Source organism: Lepisosteus oculatus, chromosome 6 (assembly GCF_040954835.1).
Source record: "Lepisosteus oculatus isolate fLepOcu1 chromosome 6, fLepOcu1.hap2, whole genome shotgun sequence".
In the NCBI taxonomy this organism is placed as follows: domain Eukaryota; kingdom Metazoa; phylum Chordata; class Actinopteri; order Semionotiformes; family Lepisosteidae; genus Lepisosteus; species Lepisosteus oculatus.
The window spans coordinates 55175318-55200037 of NC_090701.1; the positions used below are offsets into that span (position 1 = coordinate 55175318).

General features: G+C 37.8%; 1 protein-coding gene across 5 annotated transcripts in view; it reads right to left on the bottom strand.

The window, feature by feature from the left end:
- Positions 1 to 24720, bottom strand: part of dlgap1a (discs, large (Drosophila) homolog-associated protein 1a) — a 239014-nt gene that overhangs the window by 91961 nt on the left and 122333 nt on the right. The window contains exon 1 of one of the 5 annotated variants that reach the window (XM_015353460.2): positions 1413 to 1564. The exons of the other annotated variants lie outside the window; for them this stretch is intronic. The gene's annotated coding sequence lies outside the window, so the exon portion shown is untranslated. Of the gene's footprint in view, positions 1 to 1412; positions 1565 to 24720 lie in introns of those variants that run through there. 5 annotated transcript variants of the gene reach the window in all.

Below are 24720 nucleotides of genomic sequence, written 5' to 3' on the forward strand. Positions count from 1 at the left end.
TTTACCAACATGAAGCATTTCCACAAATCTGTTCTTTCAATAACTAAACTCCCCATTCATAAGCTCGTCTGTAGGACAACGCGGAGAAAAACACATTGTTTCATTAACAGTTTTTATACTGTACTACCCTCGGTAACTAATAAAAAAATATTTTGCAGACAAAGCTCACATAAGCAACCTAATGAAGCAATCATTTCTTGATGGCAGCTTTCTATATTTCGCCTGGCTTCTTAACTTTGATTTATCTTTCTGACTGTTCACACAGCCTGGAGTCACAACAAAATTACACAAACACCCTGACAACCTCTGGGGAAAAGCAAAGAAAAACAAAAACATAATCCACTTTTTACACCATTCAGTCTTCTGAGATATTTTTGCTCATGCAGATCCCAGGACAAGAACATGATACAGCTTTGCTCTTTTTTAATAACGCTGTTTGAATTAGAAGCAATTAACAGCAGAAATAGTTCTGACTGGTATTGTTAATAACTTATTTGCTGAAGCAGTATCACATGCACTTAAAAACAGGAACACAAGTTAAATATTTAGAGGTAAAAAATGCAAATTAATTTAGAGAACTTGTTTGCCAGTAACTATCTGGCAGATTTGCAGTTCATTTTTCTGTGTCAATGTCTCAGCTCAGAAGGCTTTGTTATTTCAAATCTTGCAAGTCTCAACTCTGATTTTGACAGGTACTTTGAAGTATCTGTCATTTCTCCTTTACTATGCAAATATTACACGCTTAAAGATGGTAGGCTGATTTAATCTGTGGTTCTTTTTAAAGCAGATGATAATTCCTTAAACACCACATGCAGAAGAGTAGTGAGGGGATGGGTGGAAGAGGGATACATCAGAAATTATTTCTGTCTCACCCTGTGAGTATCAGTCTGTACCATTTTCTGTACCACATCGAAAAGAAAAGAAGTAGAACATCCATTCTTTGGCAACACTGGAATGATACATTTCTAATTGTTTTCTTTTGACATATCTACAGGGCTGGCTCTAGTTTATTATCATCTCCCAGCAGAACCTTTTAATTTTACTCATTAGAACAATTCAACAAATGACTTCACTTGAAAACTTTTATTAACTAGCTTTGAAGAACACATAATAAATAAGCTACACACAAGAATAAGAAGCACAAATTTGTAATATGTAAGTAAGAAATACGTTCACCCAATAACAATAACAAGGGAGGTGGGATCAGAGAGGCTGAGCAGATGGGATTTTTTAATAAAAAAAAACATTCTATCAATCAGTTCGACTAGATTTTCTGGAGGCAAGTGCATCTTCATACGATAGTACTCGACACGCTGCCTGATTGATGGTCATGATGGCCAGTCCACAGAGACGGACTTGTGTCAGGGCTAACCTCAGGTATGTTTGAATCATCTTGAGCTCTGAAAACCTACCTCTCTGCTCCGCCGCTGTGAGTGGGAGACTGACTGCAACCCGAAGAGCGACAGTTTGGGTTCACAACAGACCCATTTAATGATATACAGGTGAAACCACGAGAAAGTTTTTGTTTGGCCGGGCAGCCGTTAGGAAAACGTGAATTTGTTATCTTCCAAGTAAAACATCTATAGTTGTCTACGTGTCTAGCTTAAAAGTGTGGCTTGTCTACCGTTCCCTAGTTACATGGATTCAAAACCAAATAAAATACACAGTATTACTGTGTTATTAAAATAGTATCACAGTACTACATAATTGTAGTATTACAATTACATTATTACTATGACTTGATCGTACCCCTATTGTGATATCGCTTGACCGCTCTTCTTTTCTGTGCTTCAGAAACATATGATGTACTCGATTATGATTGGTCCTTTTTTTCCCCTCGGATACATTATTGATAATTCACAGCAGCAACAGAAAGAACCGCTATAGGGAATTTTTCGCTCACATTTGAACTTGCCGATTAAAAATAGGTTGTGTCGCACGTTGAGGGCGCCCCCTGCCGGCCTCGGGGCCCGAGGCAGTCGCCTGGTACGCCTGTGCTCGGGAGCGGTCCTGCCACTGTTTGAAAGTCCAGACCTTTAACACTTATTTTGCATGAAACTGGAATATAAATCACAATACTGTTGTGACTGGGGAGGAAGCTGAGTTTAGCAACACTTGCACTTCCCTGATTGATGGCTCTACCCAGGTGGGTTGAAATACTGGACAGTGTTTTGCTCTATTGTATGTATTCATCTTTGGGCTAGGAGGCAAGTAAACATGGAGGAAGATACTGATGCTCAAAACGAGTCCTAATAATACTGTAACTTACTAAGGTTAATTAATTTCGCTATAAACCTTTAAGACCACCGTATGAAATAATAAGCATTCAACAGTGACCTGGCTATTAAAAAGAAAGAAGAAAGGAAGAGAACACATATACTATGAACATTCAGTATCGCCTGACCTTAGAGGGAGAGATAATTAATCATCATTATTTGCTTCCTTATCAAGTTTATGTGAGAGTCTGACTCTTAACACCCCCTTACTGAAACATTACTTTGGCCTATATATAGGACAGTATTCTCGATATCTTGAGGTTCCTGTTACTCAGCAATTATCTGCCTATTTAATACATTTATACAGCATGCCTCAGGTGCATAAATATTGACATCATAATTTTGAATGCTTTAGTGAGGAAACAGGGGAACCTTGTCTTATGAAATGACATACAGTATATACTGTATAAAAAACATACAGTGTATACAGTACACATGCCTCATATACTGTAAATTACATATAGAAAAAATATATTAGAAAAGATGTTATGAATAATACAGAATAATATAGTATTTTGCCAAATGACTAAGGCTGTTTAAACAGGTCAATACCAATTAACCATGAAATGTTCAGAAGAATGTCTCCTTGTACGCTGTGCCTATCGGGTCAGGCTCTGATTCACTGAGATGCTGTAAGAATGAAGCAGTTGCTGAAAATAACTAGAAGGATATTATGAGTATCACACAATTTATGGTTTTCTTAATTAACCCGGTTACTATACACATTCCTCATAAACTAGTTCAAGTTATACTGTATGATACAACTCCCTTCTTTTCAAAATATTTTAAACCATTTCACACAGCAATTGCAGTTTTACTTACTGTATATCCAACTTGTGAATAACAAAGTTCTTGTTATATCCCATTCTCCATTCCCTTACAAAGACTTAAGCTGAAAAAGAGCATGTCTGTGCAAGAAACTGTGCACACTTTAAAAGAAAGGTATAACCATTCAGGCATTTAATATGGACTTTGGCCATAAATAACAATATTTATGTTGACACAGCTATCCAGGCACCATTCAAACCAAAAGCAGAATCTCCACTTAGATGAAAAAAGCTTCATAAGAAAAAGTCAAATTCAGAAAGATGCTGAGCCTGACGGTTGTAGCAGAATCCCCAGTGTACAGGCACAGGAAAAGGCAGATTTAGGAGTGAAAAATGCAGACAGTACCTATGCATGTGAAATACAAGTAAAAGAAACAGGAAAATGTAGAAAACGAAAATATACTGTACCTAACAGAAACTGGAAAGAGAAGTCCAACAGAGAGCACAAAGGGAAGATGTTTGAACTGAGACTTCAAATTTGAAGATCATAACAGGGGGATTAGCAAGCAGAAAAAAATAAATATTTAAGTAAAATTCAATACTGGGCAAAAAATAATTTTATTTAATATATACAAGTGTGGAGTATTTCATGCAGGTAGCATTAAAAATTTAAACAAGTTCACTACTAAATACTAAAATGGAACGTTACATTTGAAGATGTTACTTATGGCAAGGACATACAGTACAGTCACCTCTAGAATTTTAGAAATGCACCTCAATTTAAATAAGCACAAAAAGCTGTATAATGAACATCACAGGGAATTAGCTATATTGTAATGTCCCAACCTGTGGAATATATTTTACTTTCTTAATGATTCAATAGAATGAACCAAAATTACACAATCCTCAACATATGAATTTATTTGCAAACAATAAACGCCACAGTTACTGGCAGCCCTGTTTTTAGTGCTTCGTGTACCCTACCATTGCAAGGATAAATGTACTGAGCCTTGGTCTATACTGTTTTGGGAGATTGAAGAACACATTGGAAAGGATTGTTCCAAAGTGTGTTTCAGGACCCGCTGCAGACAGCACAATCCGGGAGAGAGTGAAGAGACACGGGGAGGAGACAAGGAACTGGGCTGGTAGACGAACAGGGGGACGTGACGAGTGCGCACTGGTGCTCGGGGTGGGGGCGTGGTGCAGGTCCTGGACTCGGCTGGTAGAAAGGACGCAGAAAGGAGGCCTATGCCCTCGAGCCGCGGATGTAGGGCGACTTGGTGGTAGGCAGGTGCATAAAATCAACTAAAATGTGAAAGAGCCGGAGCGCCCTTAAGGGGGAGAGATTACAATCGTGACAGGATAATTTTATATTTCTCCATATAATCACGCATTCATCACCAATCTTGCTAGATCCTTGATACCCTGTGGTCTGTGCTTATGAACTACCCTCTTCAATTCAAACGACAGGTTTTTCAATGGGGTTCAAATCTGGACAGTGTGTTGGCCATTGAAAATATTGATTCAGTGGTCAATTAACCATTTTTTATGGATTTTGGTGTTTGGGGTCAATGCCTTGTGGCAGAAGCAACCAGAGTTTTGGCTAAAATGTCCTGGTACTTCATAGAGGTCATGATACTGATGTAACAAGGGCCCCAGGACTAGTGGAAGCAAAATGGCCCTATAACATCAAAGATCCACCACCATATTCTACAACAAGCATGAGGCTCTTTTCTGCACACACCTTCTCCTCTCAGTGCCAAGCCCACTACTGCTGCGCTACTATGACCAAAGAGCTCTATTTTCTTCTCATCTGACCACAGCACCCGGGTCCAATCCCAGCTCCAATGACGTGGAGCAAACTTCACCCACTTACTGTGCATTGGCTGGTTGGTTTCAATAAAACTTTGTTTCTGTCAGCCCTTCCAAATAATGGTGGATCTGGAGACTTGGTGACCCCAAGATGCAACCAAGTTCTGTAGATTCTCCATCTGTGAATTTGTAACGTTGGGTTTTTCTTTGCTGACAGGACCATCCTCCTCCTGTGGGTGCAAGATAGACTTGCTTCCTCTAGCAGGCAAGTTTACCACGATGGCAGAGATTTTGAACTTTTTAAAAAACGTTTTAAAATAAAAAATGTATTTATTTACTAATATTGGTAAGTGTTATATTGATTTTTTATTTATTGTGCCCATTGCCTGATTTTTGAATGTCAACAGCCATTTGTCTCTTTTCATTTGTGAGTTCTCTGCCTTTCCCCACAGTGATGGATGACAAAGGGATGTTACATACTGTACGTGTTACCTTATGTTTGTACCCTAGGGAAACAGGAAGCCATGGAAAGACATAATATAGTTCCTTAAGACTACGATGAACATAATAGAATAGAATGTTAATGTGGATATAATTTTGTTTGATTTTATTTATAAAATATTTTTTACAAATATCTTATTTGAAGAAATAAAACTGTACATGTACATGTTAATGACAGTCTGAGCAATTGCAGTAGAATATTGTTCTCCCATATTTTTTAGCATGAAATACAGCTCATTATCTGGGCTGTTTCACACTGCCTCTATCAAGGGTGCCAGTACTTTTAGAGGTGTCTGAGGATGCTGTTGATGATTCTTTATCTGCATCTTCTAGACAGTGTGGGGATGCAATTAAAAGGCAAACAAAATAGGATTTAACTTGAGGGATGTTATGTTAAATTTGCACAATTGTGGTAAGCAAAAAATAAAAGAAAATATTGCTGCTCTGGAATCAGCATGGAAAGACAAACTGATACAGTCCACAGTTAATGGAACCTCCTGCACTGACAGGCTGAAGGACCCCAAAATGTGTTGTCTTTAACAGAAGAAATCACAGAGGGACCTGACACAAGTATCCAAAATCATCAGCCCAGTCCACTTCTAGAGAATCAAGAGTGAAACACGAACCCGAGCAAAGAGGTGTGAAAAGTTTGTAAGCGCATTTAAAATCAAGAAGAGGAGACGCTTCTTCGTACAAAGGATGGTGGGAGTATGGAACCTGCCTCTCGTAAATGTTGCTGAAGCAAATTACCTGGCGTTTTTGCCACCAAAACACAACTTGTTATCACGTAATTCACACAAAAAGTTTGTAAACTTTTTCTATACCGTCAATGAATTTATTTTGTTACCGTGATTTAATAACCAGTATGAGGAACTTTGTACTGCTGTTCCATCTTAACATAATCCTCTTTAAACATAAAAAAACTAGGTGTGCTTGGACAAAAAAAAAACGAAATCAAAATTATTTATGTAGAATTTCACTTTGATTTAAGGATGAACTATCCTCCTTAGTTTTATAAAGATAATATGATATTAATCTTTATATTGAATCATAAAATATTGAATGGCATTTCCAAAGCATTTCCAATCCATCTGGGAAGGCTTATTATTAGAGTACAGCTTAGCTGTAATACGAATAAGTAAGACAAAGCACAACTACTGTCAAAAGTTTAATTCCCAAAGGCTGAAGGGTTGAGAATCCAATAGACACATAATTTAAGATTGAGTTGTGTTTTATCTCACGTAATTTGTCTTCATTTTCTATTTTTTAAATTTCAAACATACCCACTGTGGTAGGCTGGTCTTTAGAAGGACTCTAATGACCCAGTGCATGTAGAGATAGCCTAATAAGATATTATTATTCATTACACTTACATAGCACTTTTCTGGACACTCCACTCAAAGCTCTTTACAGGTAATGGGGTCTGCATTCTCGCATGGGTATTAATTAATGATGTCTTGGGTATCTTATGTATGTCACAATGTTAGACGAGGCTGGACTTGGGAAGCACTTAAGCTACGTTACTTTTCAAGCTTAAAACGTAGTGAGGAAGACCTGCTGTAACTGCAATAAAACTGTTTGGCCTAGATCACAAATACAGAGTACAGGAATACAGGTGACATTTATCGATACAAGCAATATTCAGTGTGATGTAGGTTTTGCCTGAAACCACAGTGACAATGGTATAATCTTGTTGACTGAAATGTACCATCCTTGGACTTGTTAAAGCCATTTAAATGATGTCCCATTTTTTATTTCAAATGCATTAAATTTAGATTTATTTCTCCTTTTCCCATGCAAATATGACATAACATAATGACAGTATATTGACAACAAAACAGTATAAGAGAACTTCATCGTTTAAGAAATCACAGCTGCTTCAATTAAAAGTGAAAAGCTCATAGGAGAAGCTAGTCTGGGCTGGGGATCAAACGTTGACCGCAAGCACCATAAGCAAGCTTGTTACCTCTTTGCCAACAGGCCCGAGCTGCCGTGCAAGGTGGTAATAGGCTACTAAGTGTAAGTGTATTCTTGGAACTATACCAGAAAAAAAGGATGTTACTGTAATTTCTTGCTATAATGACATTTTGACAATTGTGTTGAGGTACAGTAACGTTATTCCAGCATTTCTGACATGAGGGATCTGCAGATGCATAGTACTTGCTAAAATACATGGGAATAAGCTTTATCTTGGTTGAAATGCATTTCCTTCCTTAAACCGATGTATGTAAGTAACATCTTCCCTACATTAACCTTGTGCTACTTTATCTAACTAATGATAGCATGTTTATTCTAAGGTCTTCTGCTCTTATAAACAGCTACATTATGGACCAAAAAACAGAGTACAAGTGTTATTAAAGCGCTTTATAGAAAAAGTCACACTTCACAGATTTTGAAAAGAATGAGAAAAAAGTAGCATTCATTCATTGGTGTGCCTGCTTGGCGGCCAAACCGTGTCTGAATAATTGCTAATGGTACAGAATTTCTCATTCAGGCTGTCTCTCACTTTGCTCCCTTACTCAGTAAAGTACACTCTGCGCAGGAACAGAGAAACAATAGATGGCAGTTGTGCAAGCTAAAGCACCATTATTATAGAGCTTTTCTTGTAGTCTCTGTGCGTTTCTGTCATTGCAAGTCACATCAGTTGAGTGCCAGACTACCGTGCTATTACAGGAACAGTGGAGTTCAATTAAAGCATCCCAGATAGCATAAAGAGGGTGAGACTTCCTGTTTCTATAATCACTGTGAAACACTTAGGCATTATATATCAGGGTTTCAGACTGTTACTCTCACAAGAATTGTAGTGCAGTCTTCATTTCTCGGCAAGAGAAGGAATGTAAAATATATTCAAAATGCAAAATACACATACAATAACTGGTTTCAGGTTTCTACAAACTACTTAAACAGAGGCCTAAAATATGAATATTCATGCAACTTTCATCAATCAGTTACTGGATTTAGTTCATTTTCCGTTCTTTTGACAACATTTTGAAGAAATCAGAAAGGCGGTTTTCAAAGATCATCTTTTCAAGAATTCAAGAATTACAGGTACAGGACAAGCTGTTGAATTATAACACTGACCAAATGAACACATAAATTAGTCAGGATTTATTTGTGAGTATGATACAGCTGTTGTTACAGTGGCTTTTTTACTATCAAAATATGGTTATGAAAAAAACATGCTATATTCTTCATTATATTGAAATAATATGTAGCATTTCATGAGGAATAAAGCCATCCAAAAATCAGATGCTTTGCGAATGTTAAAGTATTAAAATATACTACGTTTCGGCTGAACCCGCTTGGTTAAGGTGTGGTGTCCTGGCCACATGGACCCCATCCAGAGAGAATTGGCCAGGGGGCAGCTGCAAGGTGGAGATAGAGTGGAGGTGGGATAAATCCCCCAAAATATGAGAAGAGGTGTGTGCAAGAGTTATATATACTGTATATATAGCGAAAGTCGGTAATTTCTGCAATGTGAAACAGCTGGATGAGACTGGCTTGTCTGTTGTTCTCTCTCCTGAACTTCAGTCAAGAACTTCCATTTAGCAAGTTTCCTCGGTATCCTCAAGGATATAAAAGTTTCTCAGAGAAATGTAATGTTTATTATCATTCCATGAACCGTCTCCTTACATCATGTTTTAGACAGGTTTATTTCTGTACAATTCATCCTTTTGAATCCACTGGCAAAACATTTTGTGAAGGCCGATTTGTATGGGAATATTCTAAAATCCTACACATCTTTCTTCTTATAAAGCCCTCAATACCAGGCACAACGTTGATAGGCATAGTGGTATTAGACTTTGGGATGCCAAACTGATTAAATATTCTTTAGCTGCAACTCAGCCTGATTTGTGTAATGCTCTACTTGTTGGGTTTTATGTGAAATTTGTGGGCTGACTTCAAATTGGTTCAAGCTGCTACAGCTAGACTCTTGACATGTTAGGACCTCACTGAATATAAGCTTGTTTTGTGAAATGTTCATAGTTCATTTATCTCAAAGAATAGAGTGGGAAATAATTTTGCTTACCTGCAGGACTCAGTACGCCCTAGAACCAGGCAATTTGCGTACAGCATTATGTTCCAAATTGAGGATATGCAGATAAGGATGAAACTGAAAGCATGTACCTTAATTTTATCCTATCCTTTCTCTTGATTTTGTAGCTTTCAATATCTAGAACTCTTTCTATAGATATCAGGAGTAAAGGAGCTAAATTTCCTCGGCTTAAACTAATAATCAGGTAGTTTTGCAATGGCTACTGGGTGGCATGGTGGAGTGGTGTTTAGCCTTGCAGCACTGAGTTCAATTCCGGTGCCTGGAGTGTATGTTCTCTCCGTCTGTGTGTGTGTGTGTGTGTGTGTGTGTGTGTGTGTGTGTGTTGGGTTTCCTCTGGGTGCTCCGGTTTCCACCCGCAGTCCAAAAACATGCTACACTTGGTCTAGACGTGAGACTGCTAGGTCAACTGAGTACATGCAGGCTTGTGTCTCTGTGTGTGCCCTGCAATGGACTGGCATCCCAGCCAGGGTGTATCTAACCTAACCCAAAATATGAGAAGAGGTGTGTGCAAGAGTTATATATACTGTATATATAGCGAAAGTCGGTAATTTCTGCAATGTGAAACAGCTGGATGAGACTGGCTTGTCTGTTGTTCTCTCTCCTGAACTTCAGTCAAGAACTTCCATTTAGCAAGTTTCCTCGGTATCCTCAAGGATATAAAAGTTTCACTTGGTCTAGACGTGAGACTGCTAGGTCAACTGAGTACATGCAGGCTTGTGTCTCTGTGTGTGCCCTGCAATGGACTGGCATCCCAGCCAGGGTGTATCTAACCTGTTGTGTGGTGGGACAGGCTCCGGCCACCCTGAACTTGATCAAGTGGTTAGAAAATGGATGGGAAATGATGGATGGATGGATGAAATGATGACATCTTTGTTCAGGTAGTGCAAAAACCATCCAAACAGTTTATAATACATGAACAGTTAATGTATGTGCATTATTGGTTCTGTGTTTGATGCATTGTTCGGCTGATGAACCAAGTCTGATGCGATAGGCTTAGCAAGGAGGGGAGCACTGGTAATGCATCATGGTGATGAGAAAACGAAAGCACAAATAAGACCCTCTTAGGGGGATTTGACCTGTTTATAATGGTAATCGTGTGTATTTCAGTAGTAATGGAGGCCTAGGTGTAATGTTCAGTCCATTGTTCTGTTACATTACTATAGCAACAGTATAATAATTCATTTGCACATTAGTGCCAAAGACGTGTTTGCAGGCCACTTTCATTGAAGCAGCACAGAGACTTTCTGGAAGACTGGATGTAGGATATAGTTATGTGTATACAGAGACTGAGCTGACCTGTTCTGAGACTGAATTGACCGTTGACCGTTGTGTAAAAAATCATAAGACCTTACCATACAGGTTGTTATAACAAAATGAAATAAACGGAAGAACATTCAGTTAGATTAAGTTGTAGGCTCATTCTTAATTCTTTTCATTTATCCTGTAACAAGACCATGTGGCGAAGAACTGACATTATGTGTTGCAAAGCAGTTTCAGTACTACATGTATTAGAGAGAATCAGCAGTAATTGCTTTGCTTTCGGGAATTTCAAACAGGTTGTAAAAGTAAAAGAAACAGAGATATACTGTAAAAACACAAAATGCAATTTCCAGAAATTCCTAATTTACTTCGCTTCTGCTAATTTAACACTGGCTGAATCCAAGTGACACAACACTTTTTTGAAGGCAGACTATGTTTTCATATTGCTGTATAACACCAGCATCTGCTGTACTGAATCCCATGGGAATCTTAAAACCATACATTTAGAAAAGGACACCCTCATGGTTAAAAGGCTATAGCCTCTCAGCGCTTTTCCAATCACTCTATGGATTTATATTCTTAGAGAAATAAATTATACAGATCTTAGAAACTGATTAAATGTTTTCCGTATCACTTTGATTAATCGGCCAATTTTTAACTGACCATGATGAACTCAAGTAAATTTGACTGCCACACAAGCACTTAAACAGGAGTTTATGTAGGTGCAGATGATGATATGATTTGAACTGTTAAAGTTCTAGTGTGGTGAAAATGAGGGAAGAACAACTCAAAAATGAACTTTGCTAATGAACAGAATGCATTCGTCACATAGGTATGTTGGAAGTCAGCATTCTTGCTCTTGCAATCTGGTGTTTACATTGAAGTTGACTGGCAAGATGTTACAGCCGAACATCTGAGAGGCCACAGTCTGGGATACCATGCGTGACAAGATCTTGACATCTACCTGTTTACCTACTACATACACACACACGTGTGGAAATTTTACTTATATTCATATGTTAGTTATATAATATTGATTTATAATGAGATGTATTTGTATTTAATCAGTGGTATTTTACTGCCTTGCTTCAAAATGTCCATACACTGTCACGAGGTGTCTTTCAGAACCCTATGCAGACAGCACAATCCGGAGAGGAGTGAGAAAACACGGGGAAAAAAGACTAGGATAGGGGCTGGAAGAAGAACAGGGGGCGTGTCCAAGGTGCGCTGGTGTTCGGGGGGGGGGTGTTCAGAGCAAACAAGTCCAAAGGGAGTCCCGGAGTGAGCCAATGTCCAAAGCCAGGTGATCCATCCTGACACAGACGAACGAAGGGTCGAAGGGTCGGGGGAAATAAAAGGGGGTTACGGGGCCAGGCGCTCCCAGTCTGGACCCGAATGGTCAGGACGCCGTTGTGAAGCCGATGCCGTCGAGTCGCTCCTGGACTCGCGGGTAGGCGGGCTTCCAGAGCGGAGCCCAGGTTGGCAGGAATGTCTGGCTCATATAGGACGGGGGCAGGAAGTGGAGGCAGGTGCAGGAGATAAAGAATAAACAAGGAAGGGCTGGAGCGTCCTTAAGAGGAGGGGTTTACGATCGTGACATTCACCTGAGCAACCACAACTTCCTATTCTTCATCACCGATCTATCAGGTTTTCCATTAGGGTTCAGGGATGTAAGAAATTCAGGTTTGGCTCTCTGTGTCTGATATTATCATGTTGAAAAAGAAACCCAATCCCCCACAGGTCCCTTTATCACATTACCTTATTATATTTCATTATATTACCTTAAGTTTATGAATGGAGTGATATTGTTCCATTTGAAATATGCCGTTCGTTTTGATGAAAAATATAGCAAAAAAAAATACCCGCTTTGTACTATCTTTTGAGAAAGCATATATATATATCATTTCTATCAATCTGTTATGCTATTCAGCATCCCTAAATAGAATTTCAGTTAAAAAAATAAGGTGCCCCATAATCTGACCATTAGAGTGTATATTTTTGTCTAGAGAGGAGAAAAATATAAGCTATCATAATCTGCATCATTTCATTACAAAATAAATTAATATCTGAAAAACCTCAAAACAGTTTTTAGTTTTAGATTTTAGATCTCACATTATGATTAGAAGACAGCACAGTTTTACAAAAATGTGTGATAGAAAATGTATTTTATACATAAATCATATAAAATATAATAACATATATAATATATTGATGCATAAGTATAAAATATTTTGAAATGTTTAATAATGACTTGTTTTGTGAAATTCAGTCCCTCATGTGAGAAAAATATAATACAATGATTTCATGATTCAAACAATCCAGTTCTCATCGTAATAGCTGAACAATCTATATTCCTCAATTAAAACAATAACAACAGCGTCAGTAAAAGTCACATCCTGTTAGGCTGAATGATGACCACAACACGATGACAACAGCAAGTCCCTTCAGATACTGTATGTACGAGCAGGGGTGGCTTATGGATTTCATTCTGTAGCTTTTATATTTATTTAATTTGAATTTGTTTTGATTCGCTTTGTGGTATGGATAAAAAAAAAATTCAAATGCATGACAGAAAGTATGATTAAAGTAAGTGCACTGCATGACTTACTGAAGCTTTGACCCTTGCTTTTCTCGATTATCCCATGAAGCATAAAAGGTTCCTAATACATGCTATTTTAAGATATACATTTTGATTAATTGATCAAATATCTCCTCTGGTGAGACAATACGTGTTTTTGCTAAACCTCCTTATGAAAGTGTTAGTGAGAGATGTCCAACATTCAACTGCATTATATGGAAATAATGAACTGAAGATCGGGAGAGATACAGTAACTACGACAAGTCAATCTCACACAGCTGGACCTAATCGCTTTCATTATGGGAATTAGCTATATATACCAAACTCAAAGACCTCCCTTCACATTCGTCTCAAGCATCCCTCCTATAGCCCATCTCCACCTTGCAGGCCTAGTCAGGGTCTCGAATTAAAGAGAACCCCTTGGACATCTTGTCTAAACCTTCAGATTTTTCCTTCAGTATACACTAGTCAGTATCATTGACTATTTGTCAATACTACCAGCCATAGGCTTATAATAATGTTTACAGTTTAAAAAAAAAAACATTTCTAAAACTTTTTTTTTACACTTTTCTGTTATTTACAGTACAGTAAGTGCTTATACAGTACTCATAATAAACATGTTTGGAGAAATAAATAAAAAAACTGTGCATGCTTTAGGAAGAAGGGTTTCAGTCTTAGAATGGCCAGATCAGATTAGCGTTTTCTGTAACAGGTCCACTTCAGCATGCAGCTTCGGCATCTTGATCTCTTGCAGCAGGTATTGTTTTATAAACTTGCTGTCATTTTACTATTAAAATGTAAGGTAAGGTAAAATGTTCTTGATGTATTATAGCAAATATTTGAATACATAAGATGAATATACTTATGAAAAAGGTTAATTTGCTTTATGCTGATGTATCCTCAGGTTGTCTTATGTTTTAAATAGTATGTGGTGCTGTGTTTTGATTTTGCTGGCAGAAATGTATATATTATTCAATTGTTGTGCACCTTCTGTCTAAAGACCTACTGTCAGCATTATATTATTAATTTGTTACTACAAAATATTTCACTGCAGTGAAAACAATGTTAATGGTTGTGTTTAGAGGATTTAAAAAGAAAGAGGAAATTATATCTGCGATATTTAGAGAAATTAATTAAAAATGACAAAATTAAAAAATCTTTTTGATAATGAAAATTGTGGTGTAGAAAGCAAACAGACGTTTACGGGGATGCCAGTGGCGAATAAACAAGAGGTGTGTCTCAGTTGAACACATGCTGTCTTCTGATATTAATAAAATATGTCCAATGAAATGCACCACCCAGCTCCACAAAATAGACTATTCCTTACTCTAAATAGCGAAAGGAACAATTTACAAAATATTAAAGGAAAACAAAAAGACAGAAAGATTTGCATATGCTGTAAACTATTTAAAAAACAGTTGCTTCATGAAATAAAAATCAAGTGCCTTTTCAAAAGATACACAAGCTTTTCTTAAGAAAATTACTGAGAGAAAATTGCAGTTACCTCCCTGCTATGAGTGTAAATCAGATTTCTGTATAATTACTTTTAAATGGCTTGTGTTCTTAGTGAAGAGCTGCATCTGTTTCTAGATTTTACTAATTACACATTCTATGTGCTAAAAGAGCAAATTAATCTGTGATTTGTATTTCCACACATAATCATCAGGAAAAAAACTCGATCTCCATTACCTGTGCTGAAGGTTATACATGATATTATTACTATTGTAAAACATTTTATGATCTGAACAATTCCTTTTTCAAAAACTAAGCAAACAGCAAAAAAACATATACTGTATTCTTTTGTATTAGCTTTTGAGAAGACTAAAACACTGCTGTTTTTCATTCCTAAATATCATTTCAGTATAAAAACTGGCCGGGTGCCCAGGTGATCAGTAAGGTGTATATACAGTATACTGTATATATTTTAAGATTTTTTATGACATGGCAATGCTTAATGCTCAAATAATGACTCAGCGTCCTCCCATATTTTTCAGCCAGTTATGGTGTTCTCCTGGGAGCAGGATGAACTCTATTATCTACATATCCCAGGTACAAGCCTAGCATAACAGTTGGCCAAGTGATGGTGCAAAATGGATCTATTAGTGCGAAAGTAAAAGGCAAATATTATTTATAATAATAAAATGAACCTATAATTCTATGCATTTATACATCACTCACAGCAGCAATATGATTTCTTCAGAGGTCAGCCCAGCCCTGTTTAGCTGCTGAGATTTGGTAAGACCAGGCTGCACTTGAACACCCAACCTCAGGGTTATAAGTCGGTCACTTAAGCCATCACGCCACTGATGCAGTCACATGACAAGCAGTGAAACAGCCATACATATATCAATAGAAAGCCTTATACTACTGTTTGTGCTACAGTACATGAACATAATTATATCATTATTAATTTCTTCAGATAAGCGATTCCATATTTTATTCCCTATTAATCACATTCTAAAAGTATGCTTTTGTTTACTCCGATTTCGAGCGTATTTGCAGAAAAGCTTAAAACTATCACTTTTATCACAAAGTACTGTATATAAACGTACAGTAGCATGGTCAGAAGGAGCACGTAAAAACGTTTCCGAAATAACCACATGTAAGACTTTGATGCTTAAAATGTTTAGGGAGAAATGGAATACTGGTGTGTATTTTTTTTCTTTAAACTACCAAGACCAGCAATATACAGTTTACATAATATGTTAATGTTCCTAAATTAATTTTGTTTAAGAGCAAGTGAAAGGCATGGTGAATCGGAGATTCTCAAAACTTACCTTGTATGATTGTAAACGAATAGGTGATCGGATCAACGAAATGCTGTGGTGTTACTTTTTGTCAATGAAAAAATAAAGTTACAAAAAACGTGGTCCAGGGTAATACTTTGAGTTTACAGCTTGTCCAAGGTCATTCATTATTAATACTATTAGTAATATCTTTGGTAAAGACTTTGATGCTTAAAATATTTCTGCATAATTACAATATTTATGATAAAGGTGGTAGGTTGTGTACTTTTGTCCAACTGAGCAATCTTGTTTTCACAAAATACACCAACTTTTTAATGTATAATGATTAACATGCTGTAATACACAGTTAAAATTTAAAAAGTCTTAAGAGTATACAACTTAAATTCTTAGTTGAATTAAGATTGTCCCTCAGCAGTGTTCGGGATTCAAAACATGGTGTTTTCTGGTGACAGCTCAAATGCTGTACAGGAGAGGTTAAGCTTTATTAGCTCCACCTGGCAGTTTTACAAGGTGATTCCGGATACTATTAACATAATTTAATTTGCATGTGGTATATTGCGGTATATTGCAACGTGCCCACCGCGTTATACCGCAGCGTACCCTGCTCGTTTTGAATGGCTGCATCTGCACATTTACATCAGCAGTATAATTTAAGAGATATCTATCAGTTATATTCTGAGAAACATTATGCAACAGATTCGTATTAATGTCATTAGAATGTATTATGTTTTTAACGCTTCACAGTGTACACTAGGCATATACAAATATTTACAAACAATGAGATGAGGTCATTTGGTTCATCTAGCTCGTGTGATTTTTAATTGCTAATTGATCCAAGGATCTCATCAAGCTGTTCCTTGAAATAATACATTGTATCAGCTTTAACATGGCTGTGCATTCTGTTCCAGACTTCCGGAACCCTTTATATAAAACTGCCAATTTTTTTTTATACAGTAAAGTTTTAAATATAGTTCGCTGTATTTTCCACTTGTAATGTGTGGTTTGTGTTTCACTATGGATTCTAAGGAAGAATTTGTAAAAAAAATAGAAAAATATACATGAGGATCTGTACGTTGTTCTAATCCAGATCCCTAAGGTACTCCACTAAATACACCACTCCAATCTCTGCATTCACTCCTTATTTATTCCCTTTGTTTCCTGTCCATTAGCCACCTCTAAATCCAAGTGTATGCATTACCTTGAATGTCTAAATCCTGTAATTGAGTATAGATCTGTAAGGAACGTCTTCTGAAAATCCACCATAAATATGCCATATCATGTACTCTGTTTGTATTAATCACTGCTGTTGATTGTTATAAGCAGTGTAGTGAGTTATTTATGAAATGTCTGAATTTCTATATATATTCTGTAGGTTATCTATCCCTTCAAATCTAATCTTCTGTTGCCATACAGCAAAACATTACATAGTTAAAGCTGAACAAACTGTGGTTCAGTATTTCAAAGAAAGCACAAATGAAGTCAAGAAGACATGAAGACTGAACAGCTCCCTATCTAAACTGCCAGCATACAGTGCTCCAGAGTAATTCAGTTCCACATCATTTTAAAGGTGAAGGATGGTATGATTATAAAACTTTTACCTATGTCACAGTATATCTCCAAGGTCAAGCCCACATCTTCTTATCATATTTGTGTCTTTATCAAAATTTCATCTGCTTCTGTCTACTTCATACCTTCCAGTATGTGAAACTGCAGCTTTTCACTAATTGGTCTCTAGGGGAAAATAGAAATAAAGACTGAGCAGATAGATTAGAAGAAAAAGAAGAGGCAGGATAAAACTACAGAGCTGGACATTTAAAAAAATAAAATGTTGCCTCAAATCTTTTGAAACAGAACAAAATATGACCAGAACTGTATAACGCAATATTACAACACCAGCCCATTGCAGACAGACACTGGTTAAGGAGGAAATGAATCTCCAGTACATTGTTTTAGCATTGTAAAGATCAGAACAATAAGGAAGATGGTACGTTTTTCTTAAAATGTCTTTACTTTTGTTTTATTCTTTTTAAAAACGAAATCTATCTCTAACAACATTCAATTTTATCCCTTCTCTACCAGCAGCTTTAGGACATGTCACAGAATATGACATACATATTGAATATGGTATATACACATGTGCACTCAAATCATAATTTTGGGATATGTAGAATTTTTTTCAAACTAAATGTGGTATTGGCAGACTTGATTTGCAATGCATACTTTTTCTCAAAAGAAAAAAAGGATTTTGTGCAATGTTTAAAAACTTATACCCTCATGAGCAATTACAGATGTCTGTTCACTTCAAGTATTTTTATGCACACTCTACCAATAGTTTTTGGTCCACATACTGTATATTTTGCGTACGCTCCAAATAAAAAGTTCTAAATGCGAAAATAAGGCAGAAACAAGATCACAGTCGCACAAGATGTTCTTCTTAGCTGGGCATCCAAAATCATTTCCATTCATGTAAATGAACCTCATCCATTCTATGGAGCAGCTCAGTCAGCATGAAAGGGGATAAATCCCTTTTGCTTTCTTAGTAATAGGCTTCAATACGGTAATCCTGTTTAAACCTGAGGGATAAAAAAGACGAAGAACAGGACAGAAACTACGTAAATGTCAAGGATTATGGTAAAAAAAGGGTAGAAAGAAGGTCATCTGGTCCACATACTGTAGCTCATTTGGTAGGGCTGTAAGAGTCACTAAAATGTCATATTTACAATGTAGATTTGTGGATTCTTTTTTAATGTATTATTTCTCCTTCTTTAGCTTTTTACTAAGAAACACAGAGTAGACAGGAAAATAAACGACTGCGGCAGAACAGAGAAAATGTAATGATTTCTTTCACATGCAAAAGCACACTTAAGAACATAAGGAAAGGTCCCAAACAGGAGGAGGGTTTTCAGCCCATGTACAGTAGCAGCTATTTGGTCGTTAGTAGCTAAGTGATCCAGGCGTCTCATTCATGCGGAGAAGTCAGGGAATAGGCTTCAGTGACAAGGCCAGGTGTTCCGCACTCCCACATACTAGGTGCCTCATTCTCGTGTTATTTATGCATGGTCTCATTTTATTGAAAAAAATCTCCAACAAAACAGACAGGCGATGCTAGAGTCGGTGTGGTTTCCTGGTGATTATATGTAGAAATACTGTGTATTTGAAGAACCAATGTGCACGTTGACATAACCAGACGTGACACGAGGAAGACATAATATGCTCATTTAGCACATTTCTTATGCGTGTATAAGAAAGCTCAGTATGCAAAACACGACATAAGCTCAGTATGCAAAACTGTATCCTTGCCCTAAGCTGCAAAACTCATAGGGCGATGGACAGATATTCATTACAGAAAAAAGAACGACGTTAACAATGAGATTCAACAGCACAATGAAAAATAAAAAAACAGATCTAAATGAAGTCTAGTCAGCTCTAAATGTTGGTAATAGTTTACATCTTCATTTTGCAATTCATGATGTATCAATACTGCCATATTCTGTTTTGATACAAGCAATGTACTGGTACTGCTACTACAGAGGCAGTGCATTGGCTACAATCCCTCAGTTCAGTCGCTTGGCCAAATCGTAATTAATATGATGTATTGACAAAGTGTATCGAGGTTAATTTGGCATAACTTGCCCGGCTGAGGGAACGGCAGCCTGTCCCTGTGGACAAGGCTGAGCAGATCCAAGCACATCCAGGCAGATCCGCCCTCACCCACCCTTAACATCATATGAATCATGTGAATTTCATATGAATAGGTGACTGAGAAGTGCCTCATAGATTTTAGATAAAAGTTTGTGACACTTGGCAAAGTAAACACTCCTAACTTCAAAGCAGAGAGGATGTTGTCTGAGGTCTGGGGGGCCCTTTGAGCAGAAACAATTGTAAAGGTTACCTTAGTATACCTACTGTAGGTACAGTAAGTTGTGGGTTGATGATTATCAGTGAGAATTACAGAAACACACCACAATATAAGATCACATTAAGAGCACAGAGAGAAAGAAGAAGCAGGCACCAAGGAGAAGAGAGAGGAGTCCAGAGGAGTTGGGACTTGAAGCTTGTGCCAGATGAAAGCCCCTACTTCATGATCATCAAAATCAAAAGCAAAGTATCTGAACCTTGAGTTTCCTGGGTAAATGATGCCTTGGTTAGAAACGTCTTTCGTGCTTAGGGTGCATTTTTATGGATAGGAATATAGGCTCCCATTTATTTTATGGCATCCGGGCTGCAGAGAGAGAAATTTAACTGCAGGTTGCATCTGAGGGTCCAGGGTTCATGTCCCTGTTCGGGCGTTTGTGTTTAGCCAGCAGCCATATCACCCTGCAACTCACAACTGGGAACCCACTGAAGCTCAGCAGGTGTGAGCCTGGTCAGTACCTGAATGGGAGACCTCCTGGGAGAAACTAAGGCTTCTGCTGGAAGAGGCGATAGTGGGGCCAGCAGGGGGCGCTCACCCTGTGGTCCATGTGGGTCCTAATGCCCCAGTATAGTGACAGGGACACTATACTGTAAACAGGCGCCGACCTTCGGATGAGACGTAAAACCGAGGTCCTGACTCTCTGTGGTCATTAAAAAATCCCAGGGCGATTTTCGAAAAGAGTAGGGTGTAACCCCGGCGTCCTGGCCAAATTTCCCCATTGGCCCTTACAAATCATGGCCTCCTAATAATCCCCCTCTATGAATTGGCTTCATTACTCTGCTCTCCTCCCCACTGATAGCTGATGTGTGGGGAGCGTTCTGGCGCACTATGGCTGCCATCGCATCATCCAGGTGGGGCTGCACATTGGCGGTGGTGGAGGGGATCCCCATTACCTGTAAAGCGCTTTGAGTGGGGTGTCCAGAAAAGTGCTATATAAGTGTAAGCAATTATTATTATTATTATTATTATTATTATTATTATTGTATTAAGTTAGAAGGCAGCTCATCTCTTGTGTGGCCTCTGTAGGCATTTTAATGCTTAGCAGCAGTCTGGGGTTTTCTGGGTGAACAGAATGTTAGGCCTCTGAAACGCCGTGTTTGTAAACACGGTACATAGAGCAAGTTGTGTGTTGTATGCTTTGCTGTGTGTAGTGTAGTTTGTATCTTGTCATTGTAATAAAGAATTGTTTAACAAAGCGTGCCAAGATTATTACTCTTCTCACTATACCTGAGCCAGAGAATAAAGAATTCACGTGCCTCAAATTATACCAGCCGCTCGGGTATATTCTGGTGAAATCACTTTCAAAGTTGGGGGCTATGAATAATTACGTCACTTATTGACTAAACCGCTCTGTCAAATCCTTATTTTCACCATTTTAGTAACTGCCCATTTGTAACAATACGTTTACGTACTTTGTCGAAACTTTGGTAACTGAAGTGATCTGTGAAACAACAGTGTAGATGCTGGCTTAGGAGAATCCATTAGGATCTTCTTGGTTCAATGAGTTACAACATGACAGGCAAAAAAGGGCCAGAAGGTTTTGTCTTTAAATTATGTATTGTGGTTCTGTGCTGTATCTATTAGTCCCGTATAATGACTAATATATATTCTGGATGTGAATGGGGAGGTCATGCTCATATGGTTTCTATCTTCTAAGCAGTAAAATGTGAAACAGAAAAGCAGATGGCTGATATTTGATTATCCATCCATCCACCCACCCATTTTCCATTTCAGAGTCACGGGGGGAGCCGGAGCCTATCCCAGCAAGCTATTTGATTATACTTTATACCAATTCTTTCTTGCTTAAGACGACAGACAGACTGAGTTTTCTGTGGAACATTCATGTTGTCTTAGTCCCTCCTTGAACGTCATGCCTCTGGGATAGGTCAAGGGATGCTGTAACCTTCCCTCTGCGACCAGTAGCTTTCTGCTCTTGGATGCTGTTTTCTGGGGGAATTTTAATGATCGTTGGCATCCACAGAACTTGTTATACCATGACAACAAGTTGGAAGTCCGCTGCATTCCATACACTAGATTTGAGTGTCAGAGGGGCGATAAGTGTGGAAGGAATGAAAAAATAATTGATGTCCACCAATGGTCAGACAGACATCAGCAGTTGATTCCACACAGCACCACTCCCCAGACAGTGGATAACTAACACTCCAACAGGCAGCAGCTCCTGCTGTCGGAGCATTCAACACTATCCAGGTTCCATGGTACTGATATTGCTGTCTGTACAGGCAAAGGCTCAGTGCCAAATAAATCCTGTTGCACATGCAAACCTCTGCCCTGCACCTAGAATGTGGATCTTCTGAAGGACATATGGGACCTTAACACTGTTAGTACCTTTAAACTGAAAACACACTTGGAAATTGTGAAGTAAAAAGTGACCTATTGTATTTTATTAGATTCAATTGGAAAAGTGCATATTAGAATACGAATATGACTAATTACAACTTATTTTGGTATTTTGTTCTTGATGTAAGTTTACTGTATATGCAGTGCCTTGCAAGCTCGCAATGTTTTCACATATTGCTGTTTTGAAGCTTGCCGTTTAGACACTTTCAAGTAGCAATTAATATTTGTTACTATATATTAGTATATATCGCACACATTAAAAGCAAAAAAAAGAAAGAAGTTAGTCGATAACATGAAAGAAAAATGCCATGTCATGATTGCATAGGTATCCAAACCCTTAATTTAGGTCTTTGCATTTTCAGTAACTAATTGAATATTGCTGCATAATGGCTTCATAATCCCTTCATAACTGCTACGCCAGACATTATAATCACATGCACGATGCTTTACACTGACATGCACAAATGACACAATGTGTTCATAAGAGGCCAAGTGCTAGAAATGATGCTCTAGGTGCCTGTGGGATTTCAGTACTGTAAGAGCTGGAGCTTCCTTTGAACCACTGCTGGTTCTCCCATGGACTCTAGGAGATGCACAGTATAAAACTGCCATTGCACATTCTGGAGGAATTCAGTCATGTTCTTCATAGCAGTATGATGATATTATTAACAAATGCTATCTCCAAATATTAGGAGTATCAGATAGAAAATAAGCAACCAAAGCGAACTTGATGATTGCCATGTTATTTTGGGTAACACATGAACAAAAATGGAAAACATTTTTACAGTCAAAGCAGATGTGACTAATACCATAAAGTGTAAGTGGCATTGTCCTAAATGGACTTAAAAAACAATGCGGAAAATTCACATACTGTAGCATTTTCTGTCTAGCTGCAGAGCATTTCCATTTCTGTTCTTACACCCGGGAATCCTGTTTTTCTGGAGATGAGAAGATTACATCCTTCCCTTCTGCAGATCACATCGCATGGCTGCAGACAATACGTGTAATCCCCTTGAGAAGGGTATAATGGGAACCATCAAGCTGAGCATAAAGATGGTTAAAATGTGTCAAATGGTTTAATTGTACTCTACACTGAGCAGCTTCAATGTCCATCCTTTCATTTTAACTACACATACTGCAAACACGCCTAATGCAGAGTGCAACCTCATTGAACACAAATCTGGCGTTTCTTTGTCCACGTTCATTCATTTAGCAGAATACCCGAAAACCAGGATAACCTTTGAGCTTGCAAAAGAATACAGTATTCAAGAACATACTTAACCTTTCCCTTCACCAGGGCAAATATTTATGCAAATTGACAAAATTCTATATTTATGGACACTTTGATTTTAAATTGTATTAGTCTCACTTGCGTTTTGTCAAATATTTCATTGTCTATGAAAACTTGAGATTATTGCATATTTATCTGTGTCTATGCTGGCATCCGATTTTAAGGACTACCCAATACTTACAATTATTTGTCAAGTTTGATGAATACATTCTTCTCTTTAAAAATCTAAATCATAAATAAATATACTGCAAAGCAACAAGTAATAGGTTTATTCCATGTTGAAAAGAGAAGAGAGAAAACTTTTCGGCTGTGAAGCCTTCTTCAGGTACTGTATATTGATCCTGAACCTTAAAGCACGATTGCATTATTTTAGATCTGTATGTTTTAATTTTTATACTGGTAATGTTAGGGAACACATGAACACATTTAATCTGAAATGGGGTTCAAGGAATTTCACTTCACCTTTTTCTCATATACAGTACATACCATGTAAAATCCTTTTAGACCCGTATGAGTACTGAATCTGAATACAACTGTAACAATAGTGCAAGGTTTCCTTTTCTCAAACACAAATTCTGGAGCCTTGTGCTTGTGTCATATCAGGGTAAGTAGGATATGTAACAGGTAAAGGTTCATTCCATCCTGAAAGGTGAAGAAAAGAAACACTACGTTTCGGCTGTGGAAACTTCTACCCGAAATAGGCTCCAATGCAGAAATGTAGTGTTTCCTTTCTTTAACTTTCCTTGTTCCTTTACAGCCTAGACCCTGCAGTCTATCCTGGCAAGCAACAGGCACAAGGCAGGGTACACCCTAGATGGGCCGCCATTCCATCACAGGGCAGGCATTCACAAACACAGACACGCACACGTTCACACCATCCCTTCACCAATGATGTAATCAAAAACCAATGTCTACCTCGTGTGCCTATTTACAGATGCCAGAGGCTTTTTGGTGGCCTCTAGTGACAACTTGGCTGCTACTGCAGAACATTCATAGAACTGTCTGTGAACACTCCCTGCAATAAATACCTTTTGAGATGGATATCTTTAAAAATAAAAGTACTATGGTATTTATTGATATTTATTGATTTTTCAAAGTAAAATTGGTGTCCATGAATGGGTTAACCCATAGCAGTGTGGGCTCAGTGTAGCGGTCCA